The sequence below is a fragment of the Lytechinus pictus genome, chromosome 6, assembly GCF_037042905.1.
Source record: "Lytechinus pictus isolate F3 Inbred chromosome 6, Lp3.0, whole genome shotgun sequence".
In the NCBI taxonomy this organism is placed as follows: Eukaryota; Metazoa; Echinodermata; class Echinoidea; order Temnopleuroida; family Toxopneustidae; genus Lytechinus; species Lytechinus pictus.
Window position 1 is genome coordinate 19,897,390 of NC_087250.1, and position 11,477 is coordinate 19,908,866.

The window sequence follows — 11,477 nt, forward strand, 5'->3', positions numbered from 1 at the left end:
AATCACAAAAAAAACACGGCAATATCCATCGCGAAATGACTGAAATTGCAGTTGAATTGCCGAAGCATTATTAGGAAACAGCGGCGAGCGGACTTTCTTTCATATATCTTAAAAATGCCTTCCTGTTAGGGCGATGGTCTGTGGCCAAATGCGTTGGCCATTGTTTGGTCATGTGCGAGGACCCTGGTTCGAAACTCGGATTTTTTTTTTCTGGGTATTTTTTTTTTATTCCTTCCCCGTCCCTACCCATCTTTTTTTTCTCTTTTTATTTTCTTGTGAAATTCTATTCAGACCTGTATTTATCAAATCTTGCTTCTTAATTGCTGCTTTTGATTTTCAAGTTCTTGATTAGATTATTTCTACTCTTATTTGGGATGGGAGGGGTAGAGTTAAAAGTCAAGTCCACATCAACTAAAAATTATTTGAATAGAGTGATTTCCCTTGTTGTTTTTACTCAAAACAGTCATATACACAAAACAATGATATGCAAATTAGAGTTGTCACTCACATCACATTCGTTTCTATTTTTTGTGGCATTTTGTTTTTTATTCTTTGCAGATTTGACGATAGGAAACTCTTCATCTGATCACAATAGGTTATATTTACGGAACTGTTAAATAGTAATTATATAAATTTGAATCAAAGTTTTTATGAAATTTCCTGCAATATCTTGTTATTTTTCTTTAAATTCAAATGAATTTTTGATTGCGTGGACTTCTCCTTTACTCTTAATGTAGGGAATGCATAGCAAAATTTATCCAGAAACAAAATTGTCTTAGAATATGCAAATCAGTAATTGGACACATGTTCACTTTTCTTTCATCCAGGCCACTTCCTCACATCCACCAGGCTTTCAGTCTGATGATGAACCATCACACAACATTCACAGTGCTTCACAATAAATATTTCACTTCTGTTCATACATGCAATAAATATTGTGGAAAACAAATAAAAGGCGTACCCATATTCAAATACCGTTTAAAAGGACAAATATATTATACCTTTCGAGAAAAATCAGCACGTTAAATATCTGATAACAAAACATAATTATGGGGCACTGCAAGAAACTTATGTTCAATTGCAAATCAAGCGTAAGTCTTAAATTCAAATTTAAGCGTAATAAGGTCGAGTTGCAATCGCAATTCAACTACATGTTTAATCAAAGGACTTTCCCTTGATTTGGGACGTGTGATTGAGTATAACATTTCTCGCAAAATGCCCTAGTAACATTAAAATTGTTCTTTCGTTTTAAATTGTGTGTTATTATTTTTGACAAGCTGTATTCCTGTCCGAGTAAAATTTCTTAGTTCTCTCCAAAACTGTGCTCAAAATTGTTTCCAAGATTGATAAAGAAATTTTTTCTTTTGTATCATTATCATTCCACAACTTGCAAACCGTAGGTCCTGGAAAGAGTGAAGAAAAAAATGGCTATATCCAAATCATAGTAAAAGGACATGATGGAATCTCCCAGATTGAGGTAGCAAGCAGAGACCAGAAGTCACCAGAGTTAGCAATTGTGCAGATCTGTGTGTAGAAGAGAGAAAAAAAGAAATAGTTTAAATAATCAAATCAAAGTATGAATTTAATTATCGTGATGATTGATGACGTGCGGTGGCATGTAATTCCCGGTCAACAACAAATGATAGTAGGTTTAGACACCTGAAAAGTTCCACTCAGAACACTGGTGCTCTACCTCAAGTGATGTTTGTGTAGGCCCCACTCCACTTCACTACCGCTACACTACCGTACATGTACGCCACACCTACCCGGGTAAGTGTGTAGCGTAGTGTAGGCTGTAGCAGTACTCCAGTAGTGAAGTGGAGACTACACGAACATCACTTGAGGTACGGTGCTCTCTGAGTCTCTGTGTCATTACAAAGATTGCATTTATCTTCATTGTTGAAGGCATTACGCATACATATATGCAGCAACACTCTAATCAGAAAGAAACACCAGACTCTAATTTTGGCCCACCCAAGGGTTCATTACATGCCGCCGCGCACAGAAAATTCAAGCAATAGAAGTCGTGGACCCAAGAAGTGAGATCCCAGCACGCGCGACCCACTAGTTAGAAATCCACTGCCAAACGCGGTTCGTGGTTAGTATACTAATACTAACCTTGCAATACGTACTAGTAGTATACTAATACTAACCTCGCAATACGTGTGAGTAATTTTGGCCAGGAATCAGGGTAATCACTGCTGAAAATTTGTCTGGCTTCATGACATCGGCATCATGGTGATATAATTCTGTGTATAATAAAAACTTAAACATTCCTCTGAAACAGCAGATTTTCAGCCATGGTCCATACCACTCAGTGCTCCTAAATAATTTAATTGCCTGCCTGAGTCCTGACCAGTTTTAGAAATCTGAAGAAAAAATCTGCTGGAATTGTGCCACTCACACGTATTAAGTATACTAACCCCGCACCACGAACCGCGTTTGGCAGTGGATTTCTAACTAGTGGTTCGCGCGTGCTTAGCCTGGAGGCGTCTGGGATCTCACTTCTTGGGTCCACAACACACGACTTCTATGGCTTGATTTTTCTGTGCGTGGCGGCATGTAATGAACCCTTGCCTTGGGTGGAATTGTACAAAAACATTATTTCTAAAATAAAAACTTTTTAATTTTAATAGTAGTTATGCCAAAATGCATGATTCTAAACTTATATCAGATCTGTATCTGTCATCTGACCTGAATGCATCGTCAGAACAAGTACAGTTTCCAAACATGCTTACCTTGACTTTTGACTGGATCAAACAGCGTAGCCTGCAACATGCATCGGGAGCAAGTGAATGGGACCGTGCAGCTTGGAGTTTTTCAATAGTTAGTAGAGCAACACAACGAAGACTGTCGAGTGGACAAAATCGATCTTTCCAGTTCACAATTCAATAAAAAAACGGGCAAAATAACACAGTTCTGGTTCCCTTATAGTCTGAAGTTGTCGAAAACAGAATTCGGATGTCACATTACATGAAGAAAACGGTAAATTCGGAAGATATTGAAGAGGTCAGTAAGGTGATTCAGTGTATTATGCACAGAGGGATGATGAGCTCGATTATTGTGTGACGTCATTATTCTCGACTGTTTTCACTGCGTGAACTGTCGGTCTGGGGGGCGGCTGGGGGGCTTAGAATGGTCTCTAATAATTTCATTTCTTGCATTTCCACGACATCGATAAGACTTTTTAGTGACATATTTGTGTATAAAAAGACAAGACCTTTCCATTCATATATAATTTGTCTATAATCATCACTTTCGTGAATTTTCTTTGTGTGTATACTTTAAGAATAAGTAATCCCTTATTCAATATGGTGGAACTTTTTTTCAAGGCTGTCTTTAGCAATGTCATTTGGCAGTAACGTTTATCAACCTATGGGCAGAATTCTGTGCAAAAATGAAATCGATTTGTTTATTTACGGATGAGTGAGCACGCATCAAAGTGGGAAAATTGGTATTTTCAATGTCACAGACTCATTTTAAAGGGTAATAAGGTGAATATTGGGGGCAAATTCGGTTTCAAATGTGACTTTAATTGCTGTTGTTTTTATCATCCATCATTTCTATCTCCACAGACTTTCCGAACTTTAAACATTTTCATGGTTGAGCGAGCACATTCGAAAACTTAGGAATGAATACTCTTTATACTGCATAAATGTATTCTGTTTCTAACAATTTCTCATGATCAGTTTAATTTATGGACAAATCAGTGGTGGATCCAGAATTTAAAAATGGGGGAGGGGTTTATAATCGGGGGAGCCACCAACATTTTCAAATTTTAATATGACCTAACAAGTTGTAGAGGATACTACCAAAAACCCCTATGATGATACGTCACAATACAGGGGCCGCGGAACGGTTTTCAAAGTGTGTGGGAGGGGCTGAGCCAAAAGTGGGGGGGGGGGTGGGGGCTGACCATGCAAACAAATTACAATCGTATGGTAATTTTTATACTTTTGTACATGCTTTTGGAAAAAAAAGTGGGCCCCCACCCCGCTTCCGCGGCCCCTGCGATATTGTGCTCACTCAACCATGAACATACGATATCAAAATTGTGTGTGGAGTGGCTAAATGATGGATAGTAAAACAGCATAACACCATAAAATTCACCTAAAAACAACTTTTGCCCAACTTTGTATTTGCACAATCTGAAAAACGACTCTTGTGACTTTAAAAAACTGTCATTTTTAATTCAATCTTTAATTACTCATGCATGACTCAACCGATCAATCTCCTTTTGCCCCGGGTGTTGCTTAATGAGTATAGAAAACCACCTACGAAATATCATATCTCAAAATAACTCGGTTCAAAAGTTACAGCAATTTGATTTAGGGGGGACTTACTTTTTTTGTTGTGTATAGATGAAATGCCTTGCTCACGGTCATAAGTGCCGCGGCCGGGGATCGAACCCCGGACTTTCCATGTAAAGCCAGGCGCCTTAGACCACTCGACCACGGCACCTCCATCATCATCTTTAAAACCTCGATATCTTTTATAATGACATTAATACGTACTCCTACGTTATGTAAAACGCACTGAAAATTGAAGAAAGGGGTGAAAAAGAGGGAGAAATGAAAAGGAAGAGAAATTATCTATCCAAAAATGCCTATTTATCTCGAGGAGAAAGACACTTATGTAAATTGGCGGCCAAAGAGAGCAGGGAGAAGCGAGAGCGCAATCATGTCACTTCATCGTATTCACAAAGCAATACTTAAAAAGGAAATGAGATAATCGATTACACAATACAGAATTTTAATTTTCTGTATTTATATTTGTTATATTTTTTGCATCAACGAAAATTTGTTTGTACCTTCCTATCTTTCAAAATTATAATTTTTTTATAAAATTTGTTTTTAAATACAGAAACAAGTCTTTTGTTTTACATATAAACGATTAATTTAATATACACTAACCTATAAAATTATGTATTATTAAAAATATAAATATTACAACATACATTAAGGGTTGACAAATCGAATCTTTAATTAAAGTTCACAATTAACTTTTTAGCGAGACACCTGCAGCGTTTGTCCGGTGTCTAAATTTCCACTTTCCCGGGATTATGGAGTTATTCCACGCATACATAACAGGGGAAGATCAGACGCTACATAGAACGCGAAATGAAACACTCGGGAAGAGCGCCCCGCTGCGTTGAGTAAATAACGACCTTTTTTTTTACCTTTGCGTATCGCGATATCGCTGTGTAGAAGACATTTGGGAGAAATGGTGGAGGAGTGAAGGAATAGACGATTTTTACATGTTATATATTTTTTTTCATTTCAATCATTTTTTTTCTTATATAAAGAATGAATATATTTCAGAGGTTTCTGGGTAATAACAGGTAGAATTATTCCCACGCACCACCCTCGAGCCCTCTCCAAAATCCCCTCTCTCATTTCCCCCATATGTTTATACACAGCAGCGTGCCGACGTGTAACGCTATTATAGCGCCCTTTCCCATAAGCATTTATCGAGCGTTTCAAAAGATTGCCGAAACTAGTGTCCGATCTTCCCCTAGCAGGGCATGTATCTTTGTTTCACAATAGTCATCGTTGTCTTCGTGCAATTTTGGTGTCAAAATTGCACAAGACTTGAAAGTAAAAAGTCAGCGAGCGATTCCATTAAAAAAAAAATTAGCGGCGGATTTATCGCGAAAAATGTTGGGGGAAGGCTGAATCAGCTCCCAATTTTAGGGTTAAACCTCAATCTTTTTTATGACATCCTATCACATACTCCTTCATTATGTAAAACACATCACATCGAAAATGAAAGAAAGGGATGACAAAGAGGAGAAATTATCTATCCCATAATGCCTACTTATCTCGGGGAGAAAAACACTTATGTAAATTGATAGCTAAAAAGAGCATGGATAAGCGAGAGAGCAATGTCACTTTATTGTATTCATAAAGCAATACTTTATTAGATAACCGATTACAGAATATTAGATACCGATCTTTACTTTTTTTATTTATGCTATATTTTTTACATTAACGAAATTTTTTTTTTTTACCTATATATACTGAAAACGCTATTAAATTAATAATTTTTGAACAAAAACTGAATTGAGCAATGTTTCAAAGGAAAGCAATAAATAAATAGAAACTAACCTGGTAAATTATGGGCTATTACATCGTATATATTTCAACATATCTTGTTTGATGTGTTAGATGCCGCTATTCAAATTTATGATATTATATCCAATTCTTTTTGGCGAGACACCAGCCTGTTCAGTCTGTACGGTCTCTCCAATATTTGACATACTGATGAGTCTAATATCATGATTTACCGGAAATCTGTAGATATTTCACAATATTTTATATACGGGAAATATACACAGGAGTCATCTTTGTCGAGCTTTGATCTCTCTTCCTTTCTTCTCGCAGCTTTCAGCCCCTCATTGATTTTCAGCACTTAAAAAAATCACAACCCTTTTTATCTAAGACCGGACACCTCTGAGTTCACAATATTGTGTATAAAACGTAATTATAAGTGACGAGATGCTTCTATTATTGTTCAATTTTTGGCATATAAAGGGGTAGGAAAGCGGCGCGACATAAAAATATGACATCATCATTATTGTTACTTTTATTTATTATTATTGCTATTATTATTCGATAAAAAAAATTTAGCGGCGGATTTATCGTGAAACATGACGAGGGGAAGGCTGAATCAGCTCCCAATTTTAGGGTTAAACCTCAATCTTTTTTATGACATTTATTCATCTCGAGGAGAAAAACACTTATGTAAATTGATAGCTAAAAGAGCATGGATAAGCGAGAGAGCAATGTCACTTTATTGTATTCATAAAGCAATACTTTATTAGATAATCGATTACAAAATATAGGATATATGGGAGGTGCCGTGGCCGAGTGGTCTAAGGCGCCTGGCTATACATGGAAAGTCCGGAGTTCGATCCCCGGCTGCGGCACCTATGCCCGTGAGCAAGGCATTTAATCTAAAATGCTCTTTTATCCTGCTTTCAAATAAATGGAAATGCTATATGCATTATTGGTAACTAGGTGTGCACTTAAAAAGGATACTAATTTTCTACTTTTTTATTGGTGCTATATTTTTTACAATTTTTTCTTTCTTTTTTTACCTACAAATATTCATTTTATATTTAAATAATACTTTTGGGACTACAACAAATGAATTAAGCAATTTTTAAAAGGAAAACAGTTATTAAAGAGAAACTAACCTGTTAAATTATGTGCTTTTATACAGATATACATTAAACATACAATATGTAAATTGTGATAGATCAACAGGAATTTAAGTCTATATCCAGTCCAAATTTATATTTTTGTCGAGACACCTGCTCAGTCTGGACGGTGTCTCCAATGTTTGACGTACTGATGAGTCTAATATCTAATATCATGATTCCGGGACCTGCGAAGCGGGGGTGCTGGGGGTGCTGAAGCACCCCCAGAAATTATCCTGGGGGTGCCGCGTGTATTATTTTCCATAGGCAGCACCCCCACGAAATCAGGTTCCCCCCTGTATTTTTTAAAATATGTTATAATGTACATAATTATCACATCAGACAATCGCAAATCATTTACATAGTCTTTCACATATTCCAATAACATCCCTCCTATAACGCGACTCAATCAAGCTCCAGCGGGGCAGCACTCCGATACAGACGTGGTCGCGCGCAATACGTGATACACACTGGGGTGGTTGGACTTGAAACTTCCAGGTTTAATGTCGAATCAAGTGATAGAAATCAAATTTCACAGTCTTTTTCGCCCTGCCCCATGGCCCTATGGGCTGGGAAGCGGGGGTGCTGGGGGTAAAATCACCCTCTTTCAGATCGGAATATCAAATGTTTTCTGCTCGCGCTTTGCGCTCGCATAAATTGATTTTTATCATAAAAAATGTATTTAGAATGCCCAGATCCTAGGTCCAACTCTAAACACGCGCACGCATATTTAATAGGTGGGCTGATGCTGTCACATCCCCACTATCCTAGCTGTTCCTTGTGGAATCAAAATTGTTTCATTTTTTTCATACCAGAATGAATGATATGTCTCCCTTATTTTTTTTTTCTTTTCCTCGTTCAGAGGTACTTTATTCTTCATATTCCTTTCTCATTTTAACAATTTCTTTCGAGGCACAGTGCGTGTAGAGTTACAAAACAAGTTACATATAAACATGTTATAGACATCAACAATTTAATCTAAAATGTGATAAAGATGAAATTTCTCTATAGGGTTAAAGCTCTTTGAACATTTGAATTAAATGAACATTGGATTTAAATCGCCATTTTACATAAAAAAGTATCTCTTTCTTGAACTCATACCAAATTGAATATATATTAAAAGCTCTTCCTTGCCTCTTATACATGACATAAGATTTGAATATTGCATACTGTGCAAATATCATAAACAAGTTAACCAACGTAAACTTGCGATTGTGAATTTTGTATCCAATGAACAACGTCGTTTCGTTAATAGGAATTGCAATTTTAAACATAAATTGCAGAGAATTCTTTATCTTTATCCAAAAATTGGCAACAGGATTACATTCTAACATAATATGAACAAAAGTTTCTTCTGCTTCACAGAACATACAAGATGTGTCATTAGCTAATTTCCAACGACATAAATTGAATTTAAAGGGTAATAAATTGTGAAGCATTTTCAAGTTGTATTGTCGAATCTTGTTATACTTTAAATACTTTAGTTTGAAATTAAAAACATTTTGCCAATCAAAGTTTACTGGTAATTCTAATTTAGATTGCCAGTATTGTATAATGTGTGGATCGGACTTTTTTTTGGTTACAAGTAAAACATAAAAATCTTTTGATTTCATGTTCTTTAAGTTTACAATATCTCCTCCACTAATTTCAAAAAGATCTTCTGGAAGCTTTGAAGATAAGGTGTCACATTTGTCAGTCCATTCAGCCGGGACAGCTCTTTTTAGCTTTGAATATTCAAACTCGACTAAAAGTGATTTACATATGTCTCCCTTATAATGAAATAAGTTGCAGCAAAGAATATCTAATGGAATAAATCAGTTGTCAATTCAACTGTTTTGGTTCTTGAAAGGAAAATATTAAATAAACATAATTTTATATAATAAAATACAAAAGAACAAGTGGGGAATAATGCTAATCTTTAAAATGCAATAATTGTGATTCCTTGTCTGATTTTGATCAAATCTTTATTCTTATGATCGTCTGAGTTTTCTTTATCTGTTTAAACCATTTTACATTCTGTGTGGAGTTTCAGATCAGAATATCAACAATTTTCTGCTCGCGCTTCGCGCTCACATTATTAATTTAAGAATATATCCAACTTACCCATCATTTTCTTGATTTACAAAACATGAATAGAATGTCCCGTTTTCAGGTCTGAAATCTCAATTTTGTTTCCGCTCGCGCTTTACGCTCGCATCAATTGTATAGTTATATACCTATCCTGTTCATGATTAGAAAAGTGCATAAGAATGATGTCTCGTTTTTAGATTTGAAATCTCATTTTTATTTCCGCTCGCATCAATTGTATAGTTTTATACCTATCCTTATCATGATTAGAAAAGTACTTAGAATCTCTCGTTTTTTTGGTCTGAAATCTTAATTTTGTTTCAGCTCGCGCTTCGCGCTCGCATCAATTGTAAATACACCTATCCTGCTCATAATTAAAAAACGTGCTTAGAATGTCCAGTATTTAGGTCGGAATGTCAAATTTTTCAGCTCGCGCTTCGCGCTCGCATTATTTGATTGTTGATATATGTATCGTCTTCATGGGTAACTGCAAAACAGTCCTTATAACACGTCCCTTTCGATCAGGCCAGAGCGTATATAAAAAAATATCTGCTCGCGCTCACAATTATTATTTGTTACATACGCATCTTTGACCACAAACATTGCTCAAAATGTTTAATTTTCATGGCAAAATACATGAAATTTCCACAAAAAATAGCTCGCGCTTCGCGATCGAATTATCTAATTATATATTTATGTTTTTTTATAAAAAGAAAGCCAAGAAGTGACTGTCATATGTATGTATATTTATATATATATATATATATGTGTGTGTGTGTGTGTGGTATGTGTGTGTGTGTAATTATGTTAAACTCAATTGTGTCTGCCCCCCCTCACCTCTGAGGAGAGATTTCAGCACCCCCACTGAAAAAATCGTTCCCAGGTCCCTGTCATGATTTCCCTGAAATCACTAGATATTTCATTATCTTATAGATGGGTAAAATATAAGGGAGTCATCATTGTCTCTCTTCGTTTCCTCACATCTTTCAGCCCCTCATCGATTTTTCAGCCTTTTGTATCTTACGATGGATACCTCTGAGTGCTCAATATTGTAGATAAAACATGATTATAAATGAAGAGGTGAAGGGGAAGGTGCATGGGGGGGGGGGGGGAGTTGCAGCGGAGGAAGACAAAATATGACGTCATTATTATTTCATATTCTATTATTGTTCTATTTTTGGCATATAAAACATAATTACAAGTAAAGAGGTGAAGGGGAGGAAAGCGGCGCGAAATAAAAATACGACATCATCATTATTGTTATTTTTATTATTATTATTGCTATTATTATCATGATTATTTATTTTTATTGTTATTTTATTATTATTATTATTGTCCTAATTATCATTTTTATTATTAATATCATCATTACACTGTATTATAATTATTTCTATTATTATTATTATGATTATTAGTTACTCAAACATGATTAAAGGGGTGAAGGGGACGGTGGAGACAGAGGCGCAAAATAAAATTGGAATTATAATTATTATCATTATTATTTTTAATATTATTATTATTATTTTAGAAATAAATAGTTTAAAAGACCTACACCACTATCTCGCTTTATTGACACGACATTTGCTCCGGTGTTACTGTTACCATAGTAACATTGCTTCTCAGCCAATCAAAAACAAGGAAAGGTGTCAGATATGGCAACTTGTCACACAAAGTGATGAAACGCTCTATAAGAGTTTTTGGTTCACAGCAATATAGGCCCAAAGCAACAATTGCCCCCGGGTGGGGCCAGTCAAATATTCTGCTGTACACACGCGTGATCAAGTTCCAAACACACCCGAAACGAGTTTTTCTCTTTGTGCAAAATAACCCCTAAACAGGTTTTTCGCGGGCTTTATTTACACATTTTGGCCCCTAAACAAGTTGTCGCCAAAATATGACCTCAGAGGAAAAGCTTGGGGAAAACATAACCTAAACACGTTTGGCTAGTCTTTAAAAAAGCTATGAGGGGGGGGGGGGGGGACATGCCCTAAATACATTTGACCCCGCGATTGACCATTGACCAGTTTTTCAAAACCACCCTTTTCTCGAAAATCCACGCGCGGACTGCGTCTATATAGAACTGAAAAAAAAAAAACACTCACGCGGTTTTTTTTTTATCACGCGTGTGTACAGCAATACATGCATGCCCCCCCCCGGCAATTGCCATGGAACCGTTTTATCAATATCCCCCAATCCAATTGTTTTACAA

General features: G+C 36.0%; 1 long non-coding RNA gene across 1 annotated transcript; it reads right to left on the reverse strand.

The window, feature by feature from the left end:
• Positions 1 to 972: 972 nt before the first annotated feature.
• Positions 973 to 2,853, reverse strand: LOC135154425 (uncharacterized). Its single transcript, XR_010293818.1, has 2 exons — positions 2,739 to 2,853; positions 973 to 1,524 (listed from the first exon to the last, which is right to left on the reverse strand). It is a non-coding gene; the product is annotated as an uncharacterized LOC135154425 (long non-coding RNA).
• Positions 2,854 to 11,477: the final 8,624 nt, after the last annotated feature.